Genomic DNA, 6,368 nt, shown 5'->3' on the forward strand with positions numbered 1-6,368 from the left:
AAAAAAAATAAAAGCGAAAGACTGGGTCAGTTAGTGAAAAGACACTTTGAAAAATTGTTACTTGGTAAGTAAATATTTGCAGTATAATAAAAATAGCTGACTGTTGAAATACAGTTTGCAAATCTGTTTCTCTGCTTTATTAAGGCATATTGTACATACAACCATTAAAGTGTACTCAATATATTCTTTCACAGGTGCTTACATCTTGCAGCTATAATCTGTATTATATAAAATTCACACAATACAGTGTTCAATGGTATTTTCTCCTATGTGTATTTTTTAATTCTTAAAAAAAAATGAAATTTGACATAAGGTTACTGAAGCAGAGAGAAACCTCTCTGTCATTTGAGAGCAAAAGCCAAATTATCAAATGGACACTAGAATACATTTCCATGTCTTGTTTAATGTTGAGGATTGAGAAGAGGTAGGTCTAAAATTTTCTGCCCTTACTCATTCAAATCTACCTCAACAGTCTTTGTATTTGTTATCAATCAAGATCACATTCCTAATTACCATGAGTTTGTCTACACCAAGGGAATTTTTAAGCTATTTGGAAAGCTTCAAATATGCAACCTCACTAAAGCAAGGTTCTCTTAGTCGGTGTCAATGTTTCTGATCAAAATAAATTTGGATAATCATAAAAAAGCATGTAGCTTACACTTGGCCAATCCTACCACTGATAAGGACAAACCAGTTTATTTGATGTACTTTTTTTTATTATTTGTATCGCAGTGCTGCACAAAGATCCAAGTCAGAACCAAATCCCCATTGTGCTAGTTACTACATAAGTAGAGCCCTTCATAGATACAAATGTATATCCACGGATATAAATCAGTATCTGTGAAACTGTCGAGCTCTCCCAGGAACCACAGTGGCAAAAGGAGCAGAATGTGGGGCTGTCACTCCCGGGAGCCAGTGCCCTGCTCTGGCAGCTTCTCTGGCACAGCTGTACCTCCCCAGCCTTGCTCCCATCCCTTCCATGCAGCTTTCTGCGTCTTCTGTTTGGGGGTGTGCGTGCCGCTTGAACACAAGAGCGCGACCAGGAACAGCTGCCGGTGAGCCTGGTGCCCACCTCAATGGGTGGGGCTGAGGACAGCCAGGCCCGAGGAGCTACCAGCACAGAGCACTGGCTCCTGGGAGCAGCAGCCCCGCGTTCCACTCCTTTCACCACTGCAGTTCCCAGGAGAGCCCTGTGGTTCTGCGGATACTGATTTATATCCATGGCTGTCCGCATCTGTGGGTATAAATTTGTATCCATGCCAGGCTCTATACATAGGTATATGATCCCTGCCCTGAAAAGATTACAATCTAATTTGTATACACAAGATGCAACAGGTAGGAAAAGGGAAAAAAAACCACACACACACACACACACACACACACACACACACACACACACAGTGAGACAAAAGATGGAGGACAATGGCAAACCATGCAACATTAGCCTATACAAAATGTATTTCACAACCCGATAGTTCCAAAATTCTTTGAACAACAACAACAACGAGCAATGGAGTTTTTTCCTGTCGTTTTTAAACTTCACGTAAATAGAATCTGATCCTCAGCTGTTGCCTAGATTGCGAGAAAGTTGATATGTTAAAAAATAAAAAAAGTTTTGTCCTCAAAGCATGCACAAAGCTAAATAAAGATTAATGATATAGATTCTCCTTCTTTGTGTCGCATCTACCCAAGCAGCAATATGTAAAATCCATTCACATCTTCCCTGTACAAGCATTTCTATGTATGTAGATGCCATTGCATCATGCGTATCTAGGCACGGAGACATTTCTAGATGATGTTGAATAGCAACATATCCATCAGGAGTCACGCTCTCCCCTCCTCTTGCTTATATATAGGTAGTTAAGGTTTGGACTATTGCCCCACGAGCATGATGTTGGGATTACTTAGTAATATCATATGAAGGCAATGCCCATGTGAAAGAGGGCACTTTCACACTATGATGTAAGTCTTCATGTCAGCCTGAACTTTGGTAGGAATGAGTTCCAGAGACCTTCCTTGTGAATGCACTGTGAGTTCATTTGATCTTGAATTTGTGTTCCATCAATTAGTGTTCTTAGGAAATACTGCCATGGAAAGGGATTGATTCTCAGAGATATCTTGGTTTTAAGTCCGTCCAGGGCTCTGAGGAAGTACCTCAATTTTTATGAAAATCAAATGGCAGCCAATATAATTGATAGTACTGTGTTATGTACTTTTATTGGTTCACTCCATTTAGCAGATTAGGTGGTATGTGCTGAATAAAACTGTAGTTTGCTGATAGCCTTATGGATGAAGCCAAATTGTAGTAATCCTGTCTCATGTGGTAATAACTGTAGCTAAATCCACATCTGGAAGCAATAGCAGACTCCTGCGCAGTCAAACATTGGCTGCTGTTGAGCCATCTGGATGTCTACAAGTGGGTTTTATGACTCCAATGCTTTGACAATTGGAGCGTATATGCCCTCATTAGAGAACTAGATGAAAATTCCTATTTGTCCCACCCAGGTTCATCTCTTTTCATACTAGTATCACCCCTGTCTCATCGAGGTTGAAGATGAGAAAGCCACTTTCCATCCAAGTCTTTATTTCTTTTGGGCATAAATATGGCAAGCCTACTGCTGTGTTTCAGGTCAAGAAGATGATACAGCACTTTACTTGATGTTTATAGTGGTGTTAAATTTAAAATACATTTTCTTCAAAACTTAACTGTTGCATCCACACAATTGTTTTGATGCTGTCTGCAGCACTGAAATCTTAATGAAACTGTATCTCAAAAGCAAGGATGAAATGAACATAAATGTTCTCATTGACAATCCTAAGCATTTTTTTTTTTAAAAAAAAACTATGTGCAACCATCCATAGACAATATAATTGCACTCAACCAAATAGGGAAACAAAACCTTCTGGCGTCAGCTGCCAATTACTTGATCACAAAAAAGAGCATTATAAGCTCAAGTGTTTTCCTATGCTATTAAAAAAAAACCAAGCAAGGCAAATTTCACAAAATATGAAAAAATGAACAAAAGTATATCAAAGAGGCAGGCCTTAGCAGAACACAAGAGAGATTTTGAAGTTTTTTTGCAACAAAACTATTTTAAGATAGTTTTGATTTAATAGACATTAAACTGGATAGCTCAGTTGTAAGGCTGAAAGTTTGATACAGTAGAAATTAAACTGGGATATTTTCGATAATCTATTGTCCCTATTGAGTTTTCTGAACTGAACAGGCCTTATATTTAGAAGAAATCCTATATTTAAGCATGTGGCAAATCCCATGTTCAAATTAGATTTGTATTAGAATCAAGAGAATGAATATAAACAGAATCATTCAGATAGAGTTCTGGGAGAAAAAAAGATTAAACAGCAATCTGTCGTCTTAATGACATGCCCTATTTTCTTTGCCAAGTCTCACCACTGGTTATTCTTGAGTGCTGAAAGTCCAATCTGGAACGTTTTGGTGTGAAGGGTTCCATTTTGTCATTGTGTGGGATAGAATGAATGAGAACAACAGAAATCTAGATGTTTCGCTAAGATGTGAGAATATTCCAGAACATGGTGACTGTGAACTGTGCAAATCCACACAGTCTCAAAAGGCAACATACTGCCCATTTACTACACACCAGCATGACAAAGTATGTAGAAAAACTGGACACTTTGTAGCCTACCTTTATACTCTTCAAAGTATTCATAGAGATACAATGCAGAAGGTTAACTAAAGGAAACAGTTTCTTTGAAGTGCAGCATAACCCAAAAGAGCACAGAAAAGTACGGATGACTATAAAATCCAAAGGTATCATTTTGGACCTCTGCTCATGTATATATATACACAGCAAAGAAAATATTTAAAAATATGGAAGAGAAGAGAATACTGAAAATGTTATAATATATATCTCCTGGAATACTGTTTTCAGTTCTATCAGTTTTCAGTTTCTGTTTTCAATTCAGTGCTATATTCTAAAGATGTAGAAAATATTGTATTAAAAAACAAGTGAGCCACCAAATTATACCAATGGAACTTTCTCTGGCAGAAATAATAGAAGATATTTTGTTTCCAAATGAACTTCTAGCCATGTAGCACAATACTTAATGTATGTGGAGTTCAAAGTTCTTCTCTCTTTAAAAATAAATAGAAATATCAATACGCCAGATTTTTTAAAAAGCAAAAACGATACACCAGTTTTTAAAGCTTGCCTTTATTATAACATATACAATTATTTTATATTATTTCACATCCTGACGACATGTAAAAAAATAATCTCCATTTGAATTATATGCAGAACAATTTATTGGGACCTCCTATAACATGAATTATACAAAATATTAAGTTAAAAACAAACTGCATATTTTTAAAGCACAACTTAAATGTATTTTGTCCCATGAAAACAAGAATGTATTGTAAATGCACTGCACAGTATTCTAGGGCCCCAATCCTGTACTGAGAACTACAGAGGTCTAGCTCATCATTCAGTGAAGGACCATGGTCCTCAATTTACTTATATAAAAAAAATGCTGCTATCGACCTCAAGCAGAACACTACAGAGTAGTCCTATTGCAGTAACCTGACACACATACCTTGAGATGCTAAATATTCATTGCACCTATAGTTACCTTTGTAAAAAGTACTTGAGATACCCACACTTGTTTATGATTAGATGTATAATTGCCAGCCTTTAAAATTAAATATCAGAGTTTTCTGTTGCACACATTTATGCCCATAAAAAATATTCTAAGCTTGGTTAATCAGGGTTTAGTATTATACTATTCTATACTTACAGGGCTAATAAAAATACAGTAAAGAAGCATGGCATTGAAGAAAACAGAGAACCAAGGGTATGGTGAAGGGTATCCGATTTAAAAAGTATGCATCTCTTAGACCCAGATCCTGGAAACATTTTACTACCATGAGTAGTCCCACTCATAGTCTTCTTAACAACAGCATGGAAATTTGCTATTGGAAAATATACTACAAGACATTTAGCCAAATCTGAGATAATGCAGGATTAGTCCCTACAGCATATTAATTATAAATCACTATTTGTATTTAAATCCTTTGAGGAAATATATTAATTCTACTACTGTCTTAGGGGAGTTTCTTTTGAAACAAATTACAGATAGAACAGATTTCATTTAATTATCTATTCCTGCTCTTCCCCATAGTATTTTATTGTTAATTTGTATATTAATACCATGTACTAAACTTTCCTCAGTAGCAGAGCCACTAACCAAAGTTCCTATTCAGCACCAAGACAAAAGATTCAGTAGTAATCTTGGGGCAACAGAGTAAGCGTCGATGGAAGGGCTCTGAAAAAGCCTAACCCCATGACCACACATTGTTGAATAGCCAGAAGTTGAGCCCAAGGAAATGTTACTGGGAACCAACTGGAGCAGACAGCCTGCTCCTTCCCTGCACTTTGCAAGGCTCAAAGCAGGGCCCCCGATCCCTTCCTTGGGGAAAGGAGACATTTCTCGCCGCCTGTAACTACAAAATAAAAGGGGGGTAGGAGGGGGGAAGTTTTTCCGGCTAATCCCCGCAATGCTCCGACCGGCCCAGCGAGGGCAGTACAGCCAGCACGGGGCGCGGCAGCAGCAAGTCCTACCCCTCCCGCAGAGACGAGTGCGGCCCGGGCCTGGACCGCAGCTAGGGGGACCCCATGCCACCACCCGTGACGAGGGGGGAGCTGGAACAGCAGGACACGGGGCTGCAGCGCCAGGTCCCGCTGCTGGGGACTCCTCCCACGACGAGAAGGGAGGACCCAGCCTCCCCCTATGGCGGGATGGGGCGGGTGTCCCCTTGGGGCCTACTCGAGCGGCTGCCTCCCCCCGGGAGGGAGAGTAGGGGGGGCTAGGACAGCCCCCACCTCGGTTCACAAAGGGGGGGGAGCTGAGGACCCCCGAACACCCACAGCTCAGCCAGCAACTCATACGCCCCCCGCCTCCCTGTCGCGGAGCTGCCAGCAGCGAGCCCCCCCCCCCCCGCCGCCTACGCCTCGCGGGGGAGCAACAGCGCCCCGCTGCCAGGTACTTACCCTCCGTGGGTGAGCCTGCGCCCCCCACGCGCGCTCGCAGCGCGCCGACGCGGCTCCACGCCCTGCGCCGAGTGCAGCAGCCCGCTAGCGTGCAGCGGAACTGACCTCAACACCCCTCCCTCCCCCCCCCCAGCCGCCGCGCCGCCCGATTGGCCAGCGCCGCCGCCCCGCCCCGCCCGCGGGAGAGTAGAGCTCTACAGAGCCGCCACGAGCGGGGCGGGCAGCGGCGGCAGAGGGCCTTGTTGGAACGCGCCGAGAGACGGGCGGGCGGGCGCGCGGGCGACCCGTGCCACGTGGGGCTGCCCGGGGCCGGGGTCTGGTGGAGCTTCTGAGCCTCCTGCC

General features: G+C 42.1%; 1 protein-coding gene across 5 annotated transcripts in view; it reads right to left on the reverse strand.

The window, feature by feature from the left end:
- The window catches only part of ZNF518B (zinc finger protein 518B), a 102,223-nt gene extending 96,088 nt beyond the window's left edge, over positions 1-6,135 (reverse strand). For 3 of the 5 annotated variants that reach the window (XM_038398636.2, XM_043512416.1, XM_043512415.1), the window contains exon 1: positions 6,027-6,135. The gene's annotated coding sequence lies outside the window, so the exon portion shown is untranslated. The remainder of the gene's footprint in view (positions 1-6,026) is intronic. The other 2 variants (XR_006280539.1, XR_006280540.1) reach the window with 2 other exon arrangements.
- Between the last annotated feature and the right edge of the window lie 233 nt (positions 6,136-6,368).

The sequence above is a fragment of the Dermochelys coriacea genome, chromosome 4 (assembly GCF_009764565.3).
Source record: "Dermochelys coriacea isolate rDerCor1 chromosome 4, rDerCor1.pri.v4, whole genome shotgun sequence".
In the NCBI taxonomy this organism is placed as follows: Eukaryota; Metazoa; Chordata; order Testudines; family Dermochelyidae; genus Dermochelys; species Dermochelys coriacea.